Genomic DNA, 25712 nt, shown 5'->3' on the forward strand with positions numbered 1-25712 from the left:
ATGGCTGCCTCCGCATGACTTACGACCCAAAGATGGCTGCCTCCGCACGACTTACGACCCAAAGATGGCTGCCTCCGCATGACTTACGACCCAAAGATGGCTGCCTCCACACGACATAAAGATGGCTGCCTCCGCACAACTTACGACCCAAAGATTGCTGACTCCTCATGACTTACAACCCAAAGATGGCTGCCTCCGCACGACTTATGACCCAGACGGCTGCCTCCGCTTGACCTATGACCCAAAGATGGCTGCCTCCGCATGACCCAAAGATGGCTGCCTCCACATGACTTACGAACCAAAGATGGCTGCCTTCCCGCGACTTGCGACTCAAAGATGGCTGCCTCCGCACGACTTACGACCCAAAGATGGCTGCCTATGCATGACTTATGACTCAAAGATGGCAGCCTCCGCACATATTGCGAACCAAAGATGGCTGCCTCTGCACGACTTACGACCCAAAGATGTCTGCCTCCGCATGACTTACGACCCAAAGATGGCTGCCCCCGCACGACTTATGACCCAATGATAGCTGCCTCCACACGACCCACAGATGGCTGCCTCTGCATGACTTATGACCCAAAGATGGCTGCCTCCGCATGACTTACGACCCAAAGATGGCTGCCTCCGCACGACTTACGACCCAAAGATGGCTGCCTCCCCATGACTTATGACCCAAAGATGGCTGCCTCTGCATGACTTACGACCCCAAGATGGCTGCCTCCGCACGACCCAAAGATGGCTACCTCCGCACGACCCAAAGATGGCTGCCTCCGCGCGACTTATGACACTAAGATGGCTGCCTCTGTGTTATGATCCGGTGACCTTGGAGCCGCATGAAAACTTTCTCTGGAGTCGGTGGAACCTATACTGACCGCAAATCCTGAACTAACACCGCAACTAGAAGTAGCCGTGGGGTGTGCCTAACAAACCCTAGACACCTCGACACAGCCGGAGGACTAAATACCCCTATAGATGGAAAAAGGAATGCTATCTTGCCTCAGAGCAGACCCCCAAAGGATAGGCAGCCCCCCACGAATAATGACTGTGAGTAGGAGAAGAATAGACACACGCAGGTAGAAAACAGGATTTAGCAAAAGAGGCCACTCTAGCTAAATAGGAAAGGATAGGACAGATTACTAGGCGGTCAGTATTAAAACCCTTCCAAAAATATCCACAACAGATAATACAAAAAGTTCCACAATCTAACTAAAGACATGGAATGTATATCTGCCACTCCAGAGAATCCAGCAAGACTGAGAAAATACTGACACAATCTAAGCTGGACAAGAAAACACAAAGAATAGCACTGAATTGTGAAACACAGAGCATGTGTGCCACAGGAAAAAAAACCCAAACACTTATCTTTGCTGATCTGGCAGAAAGACAGGAGGAACCAGGAGAGGTCCAACACCTCCCAACAACAATTGACAACTGGCAAGGACTAATGATTCCTGCACACCTAAATACCCCAGTCAGAACTGCAATCAGCAGACACACATGACCAGGACTGCAACCAGTGACAACTGCATTACCACCTACTACCACCGGAGAGAACCCAAAAGCAGAATTCACAACACCTCTGAACGACTTACGACCCAAAGATGGCTGCCTCCGCATGACCCTAAGATGGCTGCCTCCGTACGACTTACGACCCAAAGATCGCTGCCTCCGCACGATTTACGACCCAAAGATGGCTGCCTCTGCACAACTTACGACCCAACGATGGCTGCCTCCACACGACTTACGACCGAAATACGACTGCCTCCGCACGACTTACGACCCAAAGATGGCTGCCACCGCACGACTTTCGACCCAAAGATAGCTGCCTCCGTACGACTTATGACCCAAAGATGGCTGCTCCGCACGACTTATGACCCAACGATGGCTGCCTCCGCATGACTTTTGACCCAAAGATGGCTGCCTCTGCATGACTTACGACCCAAAGATGGCTGCCTCCGCATGACTTACGACCCAAAGATGGCTGCCTCCGCATGACTTACGACCCAAAGATGGCTGCCTCCGCACGACTTACGACCCAAAAATGCCTGCCTCCGCACGACTTATGACCCAAAGATGTCTGCCTACGCAAGACTTACGACCCAAAGATGGCTGCCTCCGCACGACTTACGACCCAAAGATGGCTGCCTCCGCACGACTTACGACCCAAAGATGGCTGGCTCCGCACGACTTACGACCCAAAAATGGCTGCCTCCGCATGACTTATGACCCAAAGATGGCTGCCTCCGCACGACTTATGACTCAAAGATGGCTGCCCCAGCATAACTTACGACCCAAAGATGGCTGCCTCCGCACGACTTATGACCCAAAGATGGCTGCCTCCACACGACATAAAGATGGCTGCCTCCGCACGACTTACGACCCAAAGATTGCTGACTCCTCATGGCTTACAACCCAAAGATGGCTGCCTCCGCACGACTTATGACCCAAAGACGGCTGCCTCCGCTTGACCTATGACCCAAATATGGCTGCCTCCGCATGACCCAAAGATGGCTGCCTCCACATGACTTACGACCCAAAGATGGCTGACTCCGCATGTCTTACGACCCAAATATGGCACCCTCCGCACGACTTACGACCGAAAGATGGCTGCCTCCGCACGACTTACGACTCAAAGATGGCTGCCTCCGCACGACTTACGACCCAAAGATGGCTGCCTCCACACGACTTATGACACAAAGATGGCTGCCTCCGCAAGACCCAAAGATGGCTGCCTCCGCACGACTTACGATGCAAAGATGGCTGCCTCCTCATGACTTACGACCCATAGATGGCTGCCTCCGCACGACTATTGACCCAAAGATGGCTGCCTCCGCACGAATTATGACCCAAAGATGGCTGCCTCCGCATGACTTACGACCCAAAGATGGCTGCCTCTGCATGAATTATGACCCAAAGATGGCTGCCTCCGCACGACTTATGACCCAAAGATGGCTGCCTCCGCACTACTTATGACCCAAAGATGGCTGCCTCAGCACTACTTACGACCCAAAGATGGCTGCCTCAGCACAACTTATGACTCAAAGATGGCTGCCTCCGCACGACATATGACCCAAAGATGGCTGCCTATGCATGACTTATGACCCAAAGATGGCTGCCTCCGCACGATTACGACCAAAAGATGGCTGCCTCCGCACGACTTACGACCCAAAGATGGCTGCCTCCGCACAAATTATGACCCAATTGGCTTCCTCTGTATGACTTACGACCCAAAGATGGCTGCCTCCGCACTACTTACGACCCAAAGATGGCTGCCTCCGCATGATCCAAAGATGGCTGCCTCCGCATGACTTACGACCCAAAGATGGTTGCCTCCGCATGACTTACGATGCAAAGATGGCTGCCTCCGCACGACTTACAACCGAAAGATGGCTGCCTACGCATGACTTATGACCCAAAGATGGCTGCCTCCCCACGACTTATGACCCAAAGATGGCTGCCTCCGCACGACTTACGACCCAAAGATGGCTGCCTCCACATGACTAATATGCAAAGATGGCTGCCTCCGCACGACTTACGACCCAAAGATGGCTGCCTACGCACGACTTATAACCCAAAGATGTCTGCCTCCGCATGACTTACGACCCAAAGATGGCTGCCTCCGCACGACTTATGACCCAAAGATGGCTGCCTTCGCACGACTTCCGACCCAAAGATGGCTGCCTCCGCAGAACTTACGACCCAAAAATGGCTGCCTCCGCAGGACTTACGACCCAAAGATGGCTGCCTCCGCAGGACTTACGACCCAAAAATGGCTGCCTCCGCACGACTTATGACCCAAAGATGGCTGCCTCCGCACGAACCAAAGATGGCTGCCTTCCCGCGACTTGCGACTCAAAGATGGCTGCCTCCGCACGACTTACAACCCAAAGATGGCTGCCTGTGCACGACTTATGACCCAAAGATGGCTGCCTCCGCACGACATACGACCCAAAGATGGCTGCCTCCGCATGACTTACGACCCAAAGATGGCTGCCTCCGCATGACTTATGATCCAAAGATGGATGCCTCCGCACAACTTATTACCCAAAGATGGCTGCCTCCACAAGACTTACGACCCAAAGATGGCTGCCTCCGCTCGACTTATGACCCAAAGATGGCTGCCTCCGCACGACTTACGACACAATGATGGCTGCCTCCGCATGACCCTAAGATGGTTGCCTCCGCATGACGTACGACCCAAAGATGGCTGCCTACGCACGACTTACGACGCAAAGATGGCTGCCTCCGGACGACTTACGACCCAAAGATGGCTGCCTCCGCACGACTTACAACCCAAAGATGGCTGCCTCTGCACGACTTATGAAAGATGTCTGCCTCCGCACGACCCAAAGATGGCTGCCTTCCTGCGACTTACGATTCAAAGATGGCTGCCTCTGCACAACTTATTACCCAAAGATGGCTGCCTCCGCACGACTTACGACCCAAAGATGGCTGCCTCCACATGACTCATGACACAAAGATGGCTTCCTCCGCACGACCCAAAGATGGCTGCCTCCGCACGCCTTACTATGTAAAGATGGCTGCTTCCTCACGAATAACGACCCAAAGATGACTGCCTCTGCACGACTTACGACCCAAAGATGGCTGCCTCCGCACGACTATTGACCCAAAGATGGCTGCCTCTGCACGAATTATGACCCAAAGATGGCTGCCTCCGCATGACTTACGACCCAAAGATGGCTGCCTCCGCATGACTTACGACCCAAAGATGGCTGCCTCCGCACGACTTACGACGCAAAGATGGCTGCCTCCGCAAGACTTACGACCCAAAGATGGCTGCCTCCGCACGACTTACGACCCAAAGATGGCTGCCTCCGCATGACTTACGACCCAAAGATGGCTGCCTCCGCACGACTTACGACCCAAAGATGGCTGCCTCCGCATGACTTACGACCCAAAGATGGCTGCCTCCACACGACATAAAGATGGCTGCCTCCGCACAACTTACGACCCAAAGATTGCTGACTCCTCATGACTTACAACCCAAAGATGGCTGCCTCCGCACGACTTATGACCCAGACGGCTGCCTCCGCTTGACCTATGACCCAAAGATGGCTGCCTCCGCATGACCCAAAGATGGCTGCCTCCACATGACTTACGAACCAAAGATGGCTGCCTTCCCGCGACTTGCGACTCAAAGATGGCTGCCTCCGCACGACTTACAACCCAAAGATGGCTGCCTATGCACGACTTATGACCCAAAGATGGCTGCCTCCGCACGACATACGACCCAAAGATGGCTGCCTCCGCACGCCTTACGACCCAAAGATGGATGCCTCCGCACAAGTTATTACGCAAAGATGGCTGCCTCCACACGACTTATGACCCAAAGATGGCTGCCTCCGCACGACTTACGACCCAAAGATGGCTGCCTCCACATGACTTACGACCCAAAGATGGCTGCCTTCGCATGACTTACGACGCAAAGATGGCTGCCTCCGCACGAATTACGACCCAAAGATGGCTGCCTCCGCACAACTTAAAACCCAAGGATGGCTGCCTCCACACGACTTACGACCCAAAGATGGCTGCCTCCGCACGAACTAAAGATGGCTGCCTTCCTGCGACTTGCGACCCAAAGATGGCTGCCTCCGCACGACTTATGACCCAAAGATGGCTGCCTCCGCACGACTTACGACCCAAAGATGGCTGCCTATGCATGACTTATGACCCAAAGATGGCTGCCTCCGCACGAACCAAAGATGGCTGCCTATGCATGACTTGCGACCCAAAGATGGCTGCCTCCGCACGACTTACGACCCAAAGATGGCTGCCTCCGCACGACTTACGACTCACAGATGGCTGCCTCCGCACGACTTACGACCCAAAGATGGCTGCCTCCACACGACTCATGACACAAAGATGGCTGCCTCCGGAAGACCCAAAGATGGCTGCCTCCGCACGACTTACTATGCAAAGATGGCTGCTTCCTCACAACTTACGACCCAAAGATGGCTGCCTCCGCATGACTTATGACCCAAAGATGGCTGCCTCCGCACGACTTACGATGCAAAGATGGCTGCCTCCTCATGACTTACGACCCATAGATGGCTGCCTCCGCACGACTATTGACCCAAAGATGGCTGCCTACGCACGAATTATGACCCAAAGATGGCTGCCTCAGCACTACTTACGACCCAAAGATGGCTGCCTCAGCACAACTTATGACCCAAAGATGGCTGCCTCCGCACGACATATGACCCAAAGATGGCTGCCTATGCACGACTTACGACCCAAAGATGGCTGCCTCCGCACTACTTACGACCCATAGATGGCTGCCTACGCATGATCCAAAGATGGCTGCCTCCGCATGACTTACGACCCAAAGATGGCTGCCTCCGCACGACTTACGACCCAAAGATGGCTGCCTCCGCATGACTTACGATGCAAAGATGGCTGCCTCTGCACGACTTACGACCCAAAGATGGCCGCCTCCGCACGACTTACGACCCAAAGATGGCTGCCTCCACATGACTTACGATCCAAAGATGGATGCCTCCGCACAAGTTATTACCCAAAGATGGGTGCCTTCACACGACCTATGACCCAAAGATGGCCGCCTCCGCACGACTTACGACCCAAAGATGGCTGCCTCCACATGACTTACGACCCAAAGATGGCTGCCTTCGCACGACTTACGACGCAAAGATGGCTGCCTCCGCACGACTTACGACCCAAAGATGGCTGCCTCCGCACAACTTACAACCCAAGGATGGCTGCCTCCACACGACTTACGACCCAAAGATGGCTGCCTCCGCACGAACCAAAGATGGCTGCCTTCCCGCGACTTGCGACCCAAAGATGGCTGCCTCCGCACGACTTACGACCCAAAGATGGCTGCCTACGCAAGACTTATGACCCAAAGATGGCTGCCTCCGCACGATCCAAAGATGGCTACCTATGCATGACTTGCGACCCAAAGATGGCTGCCTCCGCACGACTTACGACCCAAAGATGGCTGCCTATGCATGACTTATGACCCAAAGATGGCTGCCTCCGCACGATCCAAAGATGGCTGCCTATGCATGACTTGCGACCCAAAGATGGCTGCCTCCGCACGACTTACGACCCAAAGATGGCTGCCTCTGCATTACTTATGATCCAAAGATGGATGCCTCCGCACAACTTATTACCCAAAGATGGCTGCCTCCACAAGACTTACGACCCAAAGATGGCTGCCTCCGCTCGACTTACGACCCAAAGATGGCTGCCTCCGCACGACTTACGACACAAAGATGGCTGCCTCCGCATGACCCTAAGATGGTTGCCTCCGCATGACGTATGACCCAAAGATGGCTGCCTACGCACGACTTACGACGCAAAGATGGCTGCCTCCGGACGACTTACGACCCAAAGATGGCTGCCTCCGCACGACTTACGACCCAAAGATGGCTGTCTCTGCACGACTTATGACCCAAAAATGTCTGCCTCCGCACGACTTACGACCCAAAGATTTCTGGCTCAGCATGACCTACGACCCAAAGATGGCTGCCTCCGCACGACTTACTACCCAAAGATGGCTGCCTCCACACGACTCATGACACAAAGATGGCTGCCTCCGCATGACCCAATGATGGCTGCCTCCGCACGCCTTACTATGCAAAGATGGCTTCTTCCTCACGACTTACGACCCAAAGATGGCTGCCTCCGCACGACTTACGACCCAAAGATGGCTGCCTCCGCATGACTTACGACCCAAAGATGGCTGCCTCCGCACGAGCCAAAGATGGCTGCCTATGCATGACTTGCGACCCAAAGATGGCTGCCTCCGCACGACTTACGACCCAAAGATGTCTGCCTCCGCATTACTTATGATCCAAAGATGGATGCCTCCGCACAACTTATTACCCAAAGATGGCTGCCTCCACAAGACTTACGACCCAAAGATGGCTGCCTCCGCTCGACTTATGACCCAAAGATGGCTGCCTCCGCACGACTTACGACACAATGATGGCTGCCTCCGCATGACCCTAAGATGGTTGCCTCCGCATGACGTATGACCCAAAGATGGCTGCCTACGCACGACTTACGACGCAAAGATGGCTGCCTCCGGACGACTTACGACCCAAAGATGGCTGCCTCCGCACGACTTACAACCCAAAGATGGCTGCCTCTGCACGACTTATGAAAGATGTCTGCCTCCGCACGACCCAAAGATGGCTGCCTTCCTGCGACTTACGATTCAAAGATGGCTGCCTCTGCACAACTTATTACCCAAAGATGGCTGCCTCCGCACGACTTACGACCCAAAGATGGCTGCCTCCACACGACTCATGACACAAAGATGGCTTCCTCCGCACGACCCAAAGATGGCTGCCTCCGCACGCCTTACTATGTAAAGATGGCTGCTTCCTCACGAATAACGACCCAAAGATGACTGCCTCTGCACGACTTACGACCCAAAGATGGCTGCCTCCGCACAACTATTGACCCAAAGATGGCTGCCTCTGCACGAATTATGACCCAAAGATGGCTGCCTCCGCATGACTTACGACCCAAAGATGGCTGCCTCCGCATGACTTACGACCCAAAGATGGCTGCCTCCGCACGACTTACGACGCAAAGATGGCTGCCTCCGCAAGACTTACGACCCAAAGATGGCTGCCTCCGCACGACTTACGACCCAAAGATGGCTGCCTCCGCATGACTTACGACCCAAAGATGGCTGCCTCCGCACGACTTACGACCCAAAGATGGCTGCCTCCGCATGACTTACGACCCAAAGATGGCTGCCTCCACACGACATAAAGATGGCTGCCTCCGCACAACTTACGACCCAAAGATTGCTGACTCCTCTTGACTTACAACCCAAAGATGGCTGCCTCCGCACGACTTATGACCCAGACGGCTGCCTCCGCTTGACCTATGACCCAAAGATGGCTGCCTCCGCATGACCCAAAGATGGCTGCCTCCACATGACTTACGAACCAAAGATGGCTGCCTTCCCGCGACTTGCGACTCAAAGATGGCTGCCTCCGCACGACTTACAACCCAAAGATGGCTGCCTATGCACGACTTATGACCCAAAGATGGCTGCCTCCGCACGACTTACGACACAAAGATGGCTGCCTCCGCATGACCCTAAGATGGTTGCCTCCGCATGACGTATGACCCAAAGATGGCTGCCTACGCACGACTTACGACGCAAAGATGGCTGCCTCCGGATGACTTACGACCCAAAGATGGCTGCCTCCGCACGACTTACGACCCAAAGATGGCTGTCTCTGCACGACTTATGACCCAAAAATGTCTGCCTCCGCACGACTTACGACCCAAAGATTTCTGGCTCAGCATGACCTACGACCCAAAGATGGCTGCCTCCGCACGACTTACTACCCAAAGATGGCTGCCTCCACACGACTCATGACACAAAGATGGCTGCCTCCGCATGACCCAAAGATGGCTGCCTCCGCACGCCTTACTATGCAAAGATGGCTTCTTCCTCACGACTTACAACCCAAAGATGGCTGCCTCCGCACGACTTACGACCCAAAGATGGCTGCCTCCGCACGACTTACGACCCAAAGATGGCTGCCTCCGCACGAGCCAAAGATGGCTGCCTATGCATGACTTGCGACCCAAAGATGGCTGCCTCCGCACGACTTACGACCCAAAGATGTCTGCCTCCGCATTACTTATGATCCAAAGATGGATGCCTCCGCACAACTTATTACCCAAAGATGGCTGCCTCCACAAGACTTACGACCCAAAGATGGCTGCCTCTGCTCGACTTATGACCCAAAGATGGCTGCCTCCGCACGACTTACGACACAATGATGGCTTCCTCCGCATGACCCTAAGATGGTTGCCTCCGCATGACGTACGACCCAAAGATGGCTGCCTACGCACGACTTACGACGCAAAGATGGCTGCCTCCGGACGACTTACGACCCAAAGATGGCTGCCTCCGCACGACTTACAACCCAAAGATGGCTGCCTCTGCACGACTTATGAAAGATGTCTGCCTCCGCACGACCCAAAGATGGCTGCCTTCCTGCGACTTACGATTCAAAGATGGCTGCCTCTGCACAACTTATTACCCAAAGATGGCTGCCTCCGCACGACTTACGACCCAAAGATGGCTGCCTCCACACGACTCATGACACAAAGATGGCTTCCTCCGCACGACCCAAAGATGGCTGCCTCCGCACGCCTTACTATGTAAAGATGGCTGCTTCCTCACGAATAACGACCCAAAGATGCCTGCCTCTGCACGACTTACGACCCAAAGATGGCTGCCTCCGCACGACTATTGACCCAAAGAAGGCTGCCTCTGCACGAAATATGACCCAAAGATGGCTGCCTCCGCATGACTTACGACCCAAAGATGGCTGCCTCCGCACGACTTACGACGCAAAGATGGCTGCCTCCGCAAGACTTACGACCCAAAGATGGCTGCCTCCGCACGACTTACGACCCAAAGATGGCTGCCTCCGCATGACTTACGACCCAAAGATGGCTGCCTCCGCACGACTTACGACCCAAAGATGGCTGCCTCCGCATGACTTACGACCCAAAGATGGCTGCCTCCACACGACATAAAGATGGCTGCCTCCGCACAACTTACGACCCAAAGATTGCTGACTCCTCATGACTTACAACCCAAAGATGGCTGCCTCCGCACGACTTATGACCCAGACGGCTGCCTCCGCTTGACCTATGACCCAAAGATGGCTGCCTCCGCATGACCCAAAGATGGCTGCCTCCACATGACTTACGAACCAAAGATGGCTGCCTTCCCGCGACTTGCGACTCAAAGATGGCTGCCTCCGCACGACTTACAACCCAAAGATGGCTGCCTATGCACGACTTATGACCCAAAGATGGCTGCCTCCGCACGACATACGACCCAAAGATGGCTGCCTCCGCACGCCTTACGACCCAAAGATGGCTGCCTCCGCATGACTTACGATCCAAAGATGGATGCCTCCGCACAAGTTATTACGCAAAGATGGCTGCCTCCACACGACTTATGACCCAAAGATGGCTGCCTCCGCACGACTTACGACCCAAAGATGGCTGCCTCCACATGACTTACGACCCAAAGATGGCTGCCTTCGCACGACTTACGACGCAAAGATGGCTGCCTCCGCACGACTTACGACCCAAAGATGGCTGCCTCCGCACAACTTAAAACCCAAGGATGGCTGCCTCCACACGACTTACGACCCAAAGATGGCTGCCTCCGCACGAACTAAAGATGGCTGCCTTCCTGCGACTTGCGACCCAAAGATGGCTGCCTCCGCACGACTTATGACCCAAAGATGGCTGCCTCCGCACGACTTACGACCCAAAGATGGCTGCCTATGCATGACTTATGACCCAAAGATGGCTGCCTCCGCACGAACCAAAGATGGCTGCCTATGCATGACTTGCGACCCAAAGATGGCTGCCTCCGCACGACTTACGACCCAAAGATGGCTACCTCCGCACGACTTACGACTCACAGATGGCTGCCTCCGCACGACTTACGACCCAAAGATGGCTGCCTCCACACGACTCATGACACAAAGATGGCTGCCTCCGGAAGACCCAAAGATGGCTGCCTCCGCACGACTTACTATGCAAAGATGGCTGCTTCCTCACAACTTACGACCCAAAGATGGCTGCCTCCGCATGACTTATGACCCAAAGATGGCTGCCTCCGCACGACTTACGATGCAAAGATGGCTGCCTCCTCATGACTTACGACCCATAGATGGCTGCCTCCGCACGACTATTGACCCAAAGATGGCTGCCTACGCACGAATTATGACCCAAAGATGGCTGCCTCCGCATGACTTACGACCCAAAGATGGCTGCCTCCGCATGAATTATGACCCAAAGATGGCTGCCTCCGCACGAATTACGACCCAAAGATGGCTGCCTCCGCAAAACTTATGACCCAAAGATGGCTGCCTCAGCACTACTTACGACCCAAAGATGGCTGCCTCAGCACAACTTATGACCCAAAGATGGCTGCCTCCGCACGACATATGACCCAAAGATGGCTGCCTATGCACGACTTACGACCCAAAGATGGCTGCCTCCGCACTACTTACGACCCATAGATGGCTGCCTACGCATGATCCAAAGATGGCTGCCTCCGCATGACTTACGACCCAAAGATGGCTGCCTCCGCACGACTTACAACCCAAAGATGGCTGCCTCCGCATGACTTACGATGCAAAGATGGCTGCCTCCGCACGACTTACGACCCAAAGATGGCTGCCTCCGCATGATTACGACCCAAATATGGCTGCCTATGCACGACTTATGACCCAAAGATGTCTGCCTCCGCATGACTTACGACCCAAAGATGGCTGCCTCCGCACGACTTACGACCCAAAGATGGCTGCCTTCGCACGACTTACGACGCAAAGATGGCTGCCTCCGCACGACTTACGACCCAAAGATGGCTGCCTCCGCAGAACTTACGACCCAAAGATGGCTGCCTCCGCACGAACCAAAGATGGCTGCCTTCCCGTGACTTGCGACTCAAAGATGGCTGCCTCCGCACGACTTACAACCGAAAGATGGCTGCCTGCGCACGACTTATGACCCAAATATGGCTGCCTCCGCACGACTTATGACCCAAAGATGGCTGCCTCCGCACGACTTACGACCCAAAGATGGCTGCCTCCGCATGACTTACGATGCAAAGATGGCTGTCTCCGCACGACTTACGACCCAAAGATGGCTGCCTCCGCATGATTACGACCCAAAGATGGCTGCCTACGAACGACTTATGACCCAAAGATGTCTGCCTCCGCATGACTTACGACCCAAAGATGGCTGCCTCCGCATGACTTACGACCCAAAGATGGCTGCCTTCGCACGACTTACGACCCAAAGATGGCTGCCTCCACATGATTATGACCCAAAGATGGCTGCCTCCGCACAACTTACGACCCAAAGATGGCTGCCTCCGCACGACTTATGACCCAAAGATGGCTGCCTCCGGACGACTTACGACCCAAAGATGGCTGCCTCCGCATGACTTACGATGCAAAGATGGCTGCCTCCGCATGACTTACGACCCAAAGATGGCTGCCTCCGCATGATTACGACCCAAAGATGGCTGCCAATGCACGACTTATGACCCAAAGATGTCTGCCTCCGCATGACTTACGACCCAAAGATGGCTGCCTCCGCACGACTTACGACCCAAAGATGGCTGCCTTCGAACGACTTACGACGCAAAGATGGCTGCCTCCGCACGACTTACGACCCAAAGATGGCTGCCTCCGCAGAACTTACGACCCAAAAACGGCTGCCTCCGCATGACTTACGACCCAAAGATGGCTGCCTCCGCACGAACCAAAGATGGCTGCCTTCCCGCGACTTGCGACTCAAAGATGGCTGCCTCCGCACGACTTTTGACACAATGATGGCTGCCTCCGCATGACCCTAAGATGGTTGCCTCCGCATGACGTACGACCCAAAGATGGCTGCCTACGCACGACTTACGACCCAAAGATGGCTGCCTCCGCATGACTTACGATCCAAAGATGGATGCCTCCGCACAAGTTATTACCCAAAGATGGCTGCCTCCACACGACTTATGACCCAAAGATGGCTGCCTCCGCACGACGTACGACCCAAAGATGGCTGCCTCCACATGACTTACGACCCAAAGATGGCTGCCTTCGCACGACTTACGACGCAAAGATGGCTGCCTCCACACGACTTACGACCCAAAGATGGCTGCCTCCGCACAACTTACAACCCAAGGATAGCTGCCTCCACACGACTTACGACCCAAAGATGGCTGCCTCCGCACGAACCAAAGATGGCTGCCTTCCCGCGACTTGCGACCCAAAGATGGCTGCCTCCGCACGACTTACGACCCAAAGATGGCTGCCTACGCAAGACTTATGACCCAAAGATGGCTGCCTCCGCACGATCCAAAGATGGCTGCCTATGCATGACTTGCGACCCAAAGATGGCTGCCTCCGCACGACTTACGACCCAAAGATGGCTGCCTATGCATGACTTATGACCCAAAGATGGCTGCCTCCGCACGAACCAAAGATGGCTGCCTATGCATGACTTGCGACCCAAAGATGGCTGCCTCCGCACGACTTACGACCCAAAGATGGCTGCCTCCACACGACTTACGACTCAAAGATGGCTGCCTCCGCACGACTTACGACCCAAAGATGGCTGCCTCCACACGACTCATGACACAAAGATGGCTGCCTCCGGAAGACCCAAAGATGGCTGCCTCCGCACGACTTACTATGCAAAGATGGCTGCCTCCTCATGACTTACGACCCATAGATGGCTGCCTCCGCACGACTATTGACCCAAAGACGGCTGCCTCCGCACGAATTATGACCCAAAGATGGCTGCCTCCGCATGACTTACGACCCAAAGATGGCTGCCTCCGCATGAATTATGACCCAAAGATGGCTGCCTCCGCACGACTTACGACCCAAAGATGGCTGCCTCCGCACTACTTACGACCCAAAGATGGCTGCCTCAGCACTAATTACGACCCAAAGATGGCTGCCTCAGCACAACTTATGACCCAAAGATGGCTGCCTCCGCACGACATATGACCCAAAGATGGCTGCCTATGCACGACTTACGACCCAAAGATGGCTGCCTCCGCACTACTTACGACCCATAGATGGCTGCCTACGCATGATCCAAAGATGGCTGCCTCCGCATGACTTACGACCCAAAGATGGCTGCCTCCGCACGACTTACGACCCAAAGATGGCTGCCTCCGCATGACTTACGATGCAAAGATGGCTGCCTCCGCACGACTTACGACCCAAAGATGGCCGCCTCCGCATGATTACGACCCAAAGATGGCTGCCTACGAACGACTTATGACCCAAAGATGTCTGCCTCCGCATGACTTACGACCCAAAGATGGCTGCCTCCGCACGACTTACGACCCAAAGATGGCTGCCTTCGCACGACTTACGACCCAAAGATGGCTGCCTCCACATGATTATGACCCAAAGATGGCTGCCTACGCACAACTTACGACCCAAAGATGGCTGCCTCCGCACGACTTATGACCCAAAGATGGCTGCCTCCGCACGACTTACGACCCAAAGATGGCTGCCTCCGCATGACTTACGATGCAAATATGGCTGCCTCCGCACGACTTACGACCCAAAGATGGCTGCCTCCTCATGATTACGACCCAAAGATGGCTGCCTCCGCACGACTTACGACCCAAAGATGGCTGCCATCGCACGACTTACGACGCAAAGATGGCTGCCTCCGCACGACTTACGACCCAAAGATGGCTGCCTCCGCAGAACTTACGACCCAAAAATGGCTGCCTCCGCATGACTTACGACCCAAAGATGGCTGCCTCCGCACGAACCAAAGATGGCTGCCTTCCCGCGACTTGCGACTCAAAGATGGCTGCCTCCGCACGACTTACGACACAATGATGGCTGCCTCCGCATGACCCTAAGATGGTTGCCTCCGCATGACGTACGACCCAAAGATGGCTGCCTACGCACGACTTACGACGCAAAGATGGCTGCCTCCGCATGACCCTAAGATGGTTGCCTCCGCATGACGTATGACCCAAAGATGGCTGCCTACGCACGACTTACGACGCAAAGATGGCTGCCTCCGGACGACTTACGACCCAAAGATGGCTGCCTCTGCACGACTTATGACCCAAAAATTTCTGCCTCCGCACGACCCAAAGATGGCTGCCTTCCTGCGACTTACGATTCAAAGATGGATGCCTCTGCACAACTTATTACCCAAAGATGGCTGCCTCCGCACGACTTACGACCCAAAGATTTCTGGCTCAGCATGACCTACGACCCAAAGATGGCTGCCTCCGCACGACTTACGACCCAAAGATGGCTGCCTTCGCACGACTTACGACGCAAAGATGGCTGCCTCCGCACGACTTACGACCCAAAGATGGCTGCCTCCGCACAACTTACAACCCAAGGATGGCTGCCTCCACACGACTTACGACCCAAAGATGGCTGCCTCCGCACGAACCAAAGATGGCTGCCTTCCCGCGACTTGCGACCCAAAGATGGCTGCCTCCGCATGACTTACGACCCAAAGATGGCTGCCTACGCAAGACTTATGACCCAAAGATGGCTGCCTCCGCACGATCCAAAGATGGCTGCCTATGCATGACTTGCGACCCAAAGATGGCTGCCTCCGCACGACTTACGACCCAAAGATGGCTGCCTATGCATGACTTATGACCCAAAGATGGCTGCCTCCGCACGAACCAAAGATGGCTGCCTATGCATGACTTGCGACCCAAAGATGGCTGCCTCCGCACGACTTACGACCCAAAGATGGCTGCCTCCGCACGACTTACGACTCAAAGATGGCTGCCTCCGCACGACTTACGACCCAAAGATGGCTGCCTCCACACGACTCATGACACAAAGATGGCTGCCTCCGGAAGACCCAAAGATGGATGCCTCCGCACGACTTACTATGCAAAGATGGCTGCTTCCTCACAACTTACGACCCAAAGATGGCTGCCTCCGGATGACTTACGACCCAAAGATGGCTGCCTCCGCACGACTTACGATGCAAAGATGGCTGCCTCCTCATGACTTACGACCCATAGATGGCTGCCTCCGCACGAATATTGACCCAAAGATGGCTGCCTCCGCACGAATTATGACCCAAAGATGGCTGCCTCCGCATGACTTACGACCCAAAGATGGCTGCCTCCGCATGAATTATGACCCAAAGATGGCTGCCTCCGCACGACTTACGACCCAAAGATGGCTGCCTCCGCACTACTTACGACCCAAAGATGGCTGCCTCAGCACTACTTACGACCCAAAGATGGCTGCCTCAGCACAACTTATGACCCAAAGATGGCTGCCTCCGCACGACATATGACCCAAAGATGGCTGCCTATGCACGACTTACGACCCAAAGATGGCTGCCTCCGCACTACTTACGACCCATAGATGGCTGCCTACGCATGATCCAAAGATGGCTTCCTCCGCATGACTTACGACCCAAAGATGGCTGCCTCCGCACGACTTACGACCCAAAGATGGCTGCCTCCGCATGACTTACGATGCAAAGATGGCTGCCTCCGCACGACTTACGACCCAAAGATGGCTGCCTCCGCATGATTACGACCCAAATATGGCTGCCTACGCACGACTTATGACCCAAAGATGTCTGCCTCCGCATGACTTACGACCCAAAGATGGCTGCCTCCGCACGACTTACGACCCAAAGATGGCTGCCTTCGCACGACTTACGACGCAAAGATGGCTGCCTCCGCACGACTTATGACCCAAAGATGGCTGCCTCCGCAGAACTTACGACCCAAAGATGGCTGCCTCCGCACGACTTACGACCCAAAGATGGCTGCCTCCGCACGAACCAAAGATGGCTGCCTTCCCATGACTTGCGACTCAAAGATGGCTGCCTCCGCACGACTTACAACCGAAAGATGGCTGCCTACGCACGACTTATGACCCAAAGATGGCTGCCTCCGCACGACTTATGACCCAAAGATGGCTGCCTCCGCACGACTTACGATGCAAAGATGGCTGCCTCCGCATGACCCTAAGATGGTTGCCTCCGCATGACGTACGACCCAAAGATGGCTGCCTACGCACGACTTACGATGCAAAGATGGCTGCCTCCGCATGACTTACGATGCAAAGATGGCTGCCTCCGCATGACTTACGATGCAAAGATGGCTGCCTCCGCACGACTTACGACCCAAAGATGGCTGCCTCCGCATGATTACGACCCAAAGATGGCTGCCTACGAACGACTTATGACCCAAAGATGTCTGCCTCCGCATGACTTACGACCCAAAGATGGCTGCCTCCGCACGACTTACGACCCAAAGATGGCTGCCTTCGCACGACTTACGACCCAAAGATGGCTGCCTCCGCACGACTTATGACCCAAAGATGGCTGCCTCCGCACGACTTACGACCCAAAGATGGCTGCCTCCGCATGACTTACGATGCAAAGATAGCTGCCTCCGCACGACTTACGATCCAAAGATGGCTGCCTCCGCATGTTTACGACCCAAAGATGGCTGCCTACGCACGACTTATGACCCAAAGATGTCTGCCTCCGCATGACTTACGACCCAAAGATGGCTGCCTCCGCACGACTTACGACCCAAAGATGGCTGCCTTCGCACGACTTACGACGCAAAGATGGCTGCCTCCGCACGACTTACGACCCAAAGATGGCTGCCTCCGCAGAACTTACGACCCAAAAATGGCTGCCTCCGCATGACTTACGACCCAAAGATGGCTGCCTCCGCACGAACCAAAGATGGCTGCCTTCCCGCGACTTGCGACTCAAAGATGGCTGCCTCCGCACGACTTACGACACAATGATGGCTGCCTCCGCATGACCCTAAGATGGTTGCCTCCGCATGACGTACGACCCAAAGATGGCTGCCTACGCACGACTTATGACGCAAAGATGGCTGCCTCCGCATGACCCTAAGATGGTTGCCTCCGCATGACGTATGACCCAAAGATGGCTGCCTACGCACGACTTACGACGCAAAGATGGCTGCCTCCGGACGACTTACGACCCAAAGATGGCTGCCTTCCTGCGACTTACGACCCAAAGATGGCTGCCTCTGCACGACTTATGACCCAAAAATGTCTGCCTCCGCATGACCCAAAGATGGCTGCCTTCCTGCGACTTACGATTCAAAGATGGCTGCCTCTGCACAACTTATTACCCAAAGATGGCTGCCTCCGCACGACTTATGACACAAAGATGGCTGCCTCCGCATGACCCAAAGATGGCTGTCTCCGCACGCCTTACTATGCAAAGATGGCTTCTTCCTCACGACTTACGACCCAAAGATGGCTGCCTCCGCACGACTTACGACCCAAAGATGGCTGCCTCCGCACGACTTACGACCCAAAGATGGCTGCCTCCGCACGAGCCAAAGATGGCTGCCTATGCATGACTTGCGACCCAAAGATGGCTGCCTCCGCACGACTTACGACTCAAAGATGGCTGCCTCCGCATTACTTATGATCCAAAGATGGATGCCTCCGCACAACTTATTACCCAAAGATGGCTGCCTCCGCACGACTTACGACACAATGATGGCTGCCTCCGCATGACCCTAAGATGGTTGCCTCCGCATGACGTACGACCCAAAGATGGCTGCCTACGCACGACTTACGACCCAAAGATGGCTGCCTCTGCACGACTTATGACCCAAAGATGTCTGCCTCCGCACGACCCAAAGATGGCTGCCTTCCTGCGACTTACGATTCAAAGATGGCTGCCTCCGCATGACTTACGACCCAAAGATGGCTGCCTCCGCATGACTTACGACCCAAAGATGGCTGCCTCCGCACGACTTACGACGCAAAGATGGCTGCCTCCGCAAGACTTACGACCCAAAGATGGCTGCCTCCGCACGACTTACGACCCAAAGATGGCTGCCTCCGCACGACTTACGACCCAAAGATGGCTGCCTCCGCACGACTTACGTCCCAAAGATGGCTGCCTCCGCATGACTTACGACCCAAAGATGGCTGCCTCCACACGACATAAAGATGGCTGCCTCCGCACAACTTACGACCCAAAGATTGCTGACTCCTCATGACTTACAACCCAAAGATGGCTGCCTCCGCACGACTTATGACCCAAAGACGGCTGCCTCCGCTTGACCTATGACCCAAAGATGGCTGCCTCCGCATGACCCAAAGATGGCTGCCTCCACATGACTTACGAACCAAAGATGGCTGCCTTCCCGCCACTTGCGACTCAAAGATGGCTGCCTCCGCACGACTTACAACCCAAAGATGGCTGCCTATGCACGACTTATGACCCAAAGATGGCTGCCTCCGCACGACATACGACCCAAAGATGGCTGCCTCCGCACGACTTACGACCCAAAGATGGCTGCCTCCGCATGACTTACGATCCAAAGATGGATGCCTCCGCACAAGTTATTACCCAAAGATGGCTGCCACCACACGACTTATGACCCAAAGATGGCTTCCTCCGCACGACTTACGACCCAAAGATGGCTGCCTCCACATGACTTACGACCCAAAGATGGCTGCCTTCGCACGACTTACGACGCAAAGATGGTTGCCTCCGCACGACTTACGACCCAAAGATGGCTGCCTCCGCACAACTTACAACCCAAGGATGGCTGCCTCCACACGACTTACGACCCAAAGATGGCTGCCTCCGCACGAACCAAAGATGGCTGCCTTCCCGCGACTTGCGACCCAAAGATGGCTGCCTCCGCACGACTTACGAACCAAAGATGGCTGCCTACGCAAGACTTATGACCCAAAGATGGCTGCCTCCGCACGATCCAAAGATGGCTGCCTATGCATGACTTGCGACCCAAAGATGGCTGCCTCCGCACGACTTACGACCCAAAGATGGCTGCCTATGCATGACTTATGACCCAAAGATGGCTGCCTCCGCACGAACCAAAGATGGCTGCCTATGCATGACTTGCGACCCAAAGATGGCTGCCTCCTCACGACTTACGACCCAAAGATGGCTGCCTCAGCACGACTTACGACTCAAAGATGGCTGCCTCCGCACGACTTACGACCCAAAGATGGCTGCCTCCACACGACTCATGACACAAAGATGGCTGCCTCCGGAAGACCCAAAGATGGCTGCCTCTGCACGACTTACTATGCAAAGATGGCTGCTTCCTCACAACTTACGACCCAAAGATGGCTGCCTCCGCATGACTTACGACCCAAAGATGGCTGCCTCCGCACGACTTACGATGCAAAGATGGCTGCCTCCTCATGACTTATGACCCATAGATGGCTGCCTCCGCACGACTATTGACCCAAAGATGGCTGCCTCCGCACGAATTATGACCCAAAGATGGCTGACTCCGCATGACTTACGACCCAAAGATGGCTGCCTCCGCATGAATTATGACCCAAAGATGGCTGCCTCCGCACGACTTACGACCCAAAGATGGCTGCCTCCGCACTACTTACGACCCAAAGATGGCTGCCTCAGCACTACTTACGACCCAAAGATGGCTGCCTCAGCACAACTTATGACCCAAAGATGGCTGCCTCCGCACGACATATGACCCAAAGATGGCTGCCTATGCACGACTTACGACCCAAAGATGGCTGCCTCCGCACTACTTACGACCCATAGATGGCTGCCTACGCATGATCCAAAGATGGCTGCCTCCGCATGACTTACGACCCAAAGATGGCTGCCTCCGCACGACTTACGACCCAAAGATCGCTGCTTTCGCATGACTTACGATGCAAAGATGGCTGCCTCCGCACGACTTACGACCCAAAGATGGCTGCCTACGCATGATTACGACCCAAATATGGCTGCCTACGCACGACTTATGACCCAAAGATGTCTGCCTCCGCATGACTTACGACCCAAAGATGGCTGCCTCCGCACGACTTACGACCCAAAGATGGCTGCCTTCGCACGACTTACGACGCAAAGATGGCTGCCTCCGCACGACTTACGACCCAAAGATGGCTGCCTCCGCAGAACTTACGACCCAAAGATGGCTGCCTTCGCACGACTTACGACCCAAAGATGGCTGCCTCCGCACGAACCAAAGATGGCTGCCTTCCCGTGACTTGCGACTCAAAGATGGCTGCCTCCGCACGACTTACAACCGAAAGATGGCTGCCTACGCACGACTTATGACCCAAAGATGGCTGCCTCCGCACGACTTATGACCCAAAGATGGCTGCCTCCGCACGACTTACGACCCAAAGATGGCTGCCTCCGCATGACTTACGATGCAAAGATGGCTGCCTCCGCATGACTTACGACCCAAAGATGGCTGCCTCCGCATGATTACGACCCAAAGATGGCTGCCTACGAACGACTTATGACCCAAAGATGTCTGCCTCCGCATGACTTACGACCCAAAGATGGCTGCCTCCGCACGACTTACGACCCAAAGATGGCTGCCTTCGCACGACTTACGACCCAAAGATGGCTGCCTCCACATGATTATGACCCAAAGATGGCTGCCTACGCACAACTTACGACCCAAAGATGGCTGCCTCCGCATGACTTACGATGCAAAGATGGCTGCCTCCGCACGACTTATGACCCAAAGATGGCTGCCTCCGCATGATTACGACCCAAAGATGGCTGCCTACGCACGACTTATGACCCAAAGATGTCTGCCTCCGCACGACTTACGACCCAAAGATGGCTGCCTTCACACGACTTACGATGCAAAGATGGCTGCCTCCGCACGACTTACGACCCAAAGATGGCTGCCTCCGCAGAACTTACGACCCAAAGATGGCTGCCTCCGCACGACTTACGACCCAAAGATGGCTGCCTCCGCACGAACCAAAGATGGCTGCCTTCCCGCGACTTGCGACTCAAAGATGGCTGCCTCCGCACGATTTACAACCCAAAGATGGCTGCCTATGCACGACTTATGACCCAAAGATGGCTGCCTCCGCATGACATACAACCCAAAGATGGCTGCCTCCGCACGACTTACGACCCAAAGATGGCTGCCTCCGCATGACTTACGATCCAAAGATGGATGCCTCCGCACAAGTTATTACCCAAAGATGGCTGCCTCCGCACGACTTATGACCCAAAGATGGCTGCCCCACACATGACTTACGACCCAAAGATGGCTGCCTTCGCACGACTTACGACGCAAAGATGGTTGCCTCCGCACGACTTACGACCCAAAGATGGCTGCCTCCGCACGAACCAAAGATGGCTGCCTTCCCGCGACTTACGACCCAAAGATGGCTGCCTCCGCACGAATTACGACCCAAAGATGGCTGCCTACGCAAGACTTATGACTCAAAGATGGCTGCCTCCGCACGATCCAAAGATGGCTGCCTATGCATGACTTGCGACCCAAAGATGGCTGCCTCCGCATGACTTACGACCCAAAGATGGCTGCCTATGCATGACTTATGACCCAAAGATGGCTGCCTCCACACGAACCAAAGATGGCTGCCTATGCATGACTTGCGACCCAAAGATGGCTGCCTCCGCAAGACTTACGACCCAAAGATGGCTGCCTCCGCATTACTTATGATCCAAAGATGGATGCCTCCGCACAACTTATTACCCAAAGATGGCTGCCTCCACAAGACTTACGACCCAAAGATGGCTGCCTCCGCATGACCCAAAGATGGCTGCCTCCACATGACTTACGAACCAAAGATGGCTGTCTTCCCGCGACTTGCGACTCAAAGATGGCTGCCTCCGCACGACTTACAACCCAAAGATGGCTGCCTATGAACGACTTATGACCCAAAGATGGCTGCCTCCGCACGACATACGACCCAAAGATGGCTGCCTCCGCACGACTTACGACCCAAAGATGGCTGCCTCCGCATGACTTACGATCCAAAGATGGATGCCTCCGCACAAATTATTACCCAAAGATGGCTGCCTCCACACGACTTGTGACCCAAAGAAGGCTGCCTCCGCACGACTTACGACCCAAAGATGGCTGCCTCCACATGACTTACGACCCAAAGATGGCTGCCCTCGCACGACTTACGACCCAAAGATGGCTGCCTCCGCACGAACCAAAGATGGCTGCCTTCCCGCGACTTGCGACCCAAAGATGGCTGCCTCCGCACGACTTACGACCCAAAGATGGCTGCCTACGCAAGACTTATGACCCAAAGATGGCTGCCTCCGCACGATCCAAAGATGGCTGCATATGCATGACTTGCGACCCAAAGATGGCTGCCTCCGCACGACTTACGACCCAAAGATGGCTGCCTATGCATGACTTATGACCCAAAGATGGCTGCCTCCGCACGAACCAAAGATGGCTGCCTATGCATGACTTGCGACCCAAAGATGGCTGCCTCCGCACGACTTACGACCCAAAGATGGCTGCCTCCGCACGACTTACGACTCAAAGATGGCTGCCTCCGCACGACTTACGACCCAAAGATGGCTGCCTCCACACGACTCATGACACAAAGATGGCTGCCTCCGGAAGACCCAAAGATGGCTGCCTCCGCACGACTTACGACCCAAAGATGGCTGCTTCCTCACAACTTACGACCCAAAGATGGCTGCCTCCGCATGACTTACGGCCCAAAGATGGCTGCCTCCGCACGACTTACGATGCAAAGATGGCTGCCTCCTCATGACTTACGACCCATAGATGGCTGCCTCCGCACGACTATTGACCCAAAGATGGCTGCCTCCGCACGAATTATGACCCAAAGATGGCTGCCTCCGCATGACTTACGACCCAAAGATGGCTGCCTCCGCATGAATTATGACACAAAGATGGCTGCCTCCGCATGACTTACGACCCAAAGATGGCTGCCTCCGCACTACTTACGACCCAAAGATGGCTGCCTCAGCACTACTTACGACCCAAAGATGGCTGCCTCAGCACAACTTATGACCTAAAGATGGCTGCCTCCGCACGACATATGACCCAAAGATGGCTGCCTATGCACGACTTACGACCCAAAGATGGCTGCCTCCGCACTACTTACGACCCATAGATGGCTGCCTACGCATGATCCAAAGATGGCTGCCTCCGCATGACTTACGACCCAAAGATGGCTGCCTCCGCACGACTTACGACCCAAAGATGGCTGCCTCCGCATGACTTACGATGCAAAGATGGCTGCCTCCGCACGACTTACGACCCAAAGATGGCTGCCTCCGCATGATTACGACCCAAATATGGCTGCCTACGCACGACTTACGACCCAAAGATTGCTGCCTTCGCACGACTTACGACGCAAAGATGGCTGCCTCCGCACGACTTACGACTCAAAGATGGCTGCCTCCGCAGAACTTACGACCCAAAGATGGCTGCCTCCGCACGACTTATGACCCAAAGATGGCTGCCTCCGCACGAACCAAAGATGGCTGCCTTCCCATGACTTGCGACTCAAAGATGGCTGCCTCCGCACGACTTACAACCCAAAGATGGCTGCCTACGCACGACTTATGACCCAAAGATGGCTGCCTCCACACGACTTATGACCCAAAGATGGCTGCCTCCGCACGACTTACGACCCAAAGATGGCTGCCTCCGCATGACTTACGATGCAAAGATGGCTGCCTCCGCACGACTTACGACCCAAAGATGGCTGCCTCCGCATGATTACGACCCAAAGATGGCTGCCTACGAACGACTTATGACCCAAAGATGTCTGCCTCCGCATGACTTACGACCCAAAGATGGCTGCCTCCGCACGACTTACGACCCAAAGATGGCTGCCTTCGCACGACTTACGACCCAAAGATGGCTGCCTCCACATGATTATGACCCAAAGATGGCTGCCTACGCACAACTTACGACCCAAAGATGGCTGCCTCCGCATGACTTATGACCCAAAGATGGCTGCCTCCGCACGACTTACGACCCAAAGATGGCTGCCTCCGCATGACTTACGATGCAAAGATGGCTGCCTCCGCACGACTTACGACCCAAAGATGGCTGCCTCCGCATGATTATGACCCAAAGATGGCTGCCTACGCACGACTTATGACCCAAAGATGTCTGCCTCCGCATGACTTACGACCCAAAGATGGCTGCCTCCGCACGACTTACGACCCAAAGATGGCTGCCTTCGCACGACTTACGACGCAAAGATGGCTGCCTCCGCACGACTTACGACCCAAAGATGGCTGCCTCCGCAGAACTTACGACCCAAAAATGGCTGCCTCCGCACGACTTACGACCCAAAGATGGCTGCCTCCGCACGAACCAAAGATGGCTG

The sequence above is a fragment of the Ranitomeya variabilis genome, chromosome 3, assembly GCF_051348905.1.
Source record: "Ranitomeya variabilis isolate aRanVar5 chromosome 3, aRanVar5.hap1, whole genome shotgun sequence".
Taxonomy (NCBI): domain Eukaryota; kingdom Metazoa; phylum Chordata; class Amphibia; order Anura; family Dendrobatidae; genus Ranitomeya; species Ranitomeya variabilis.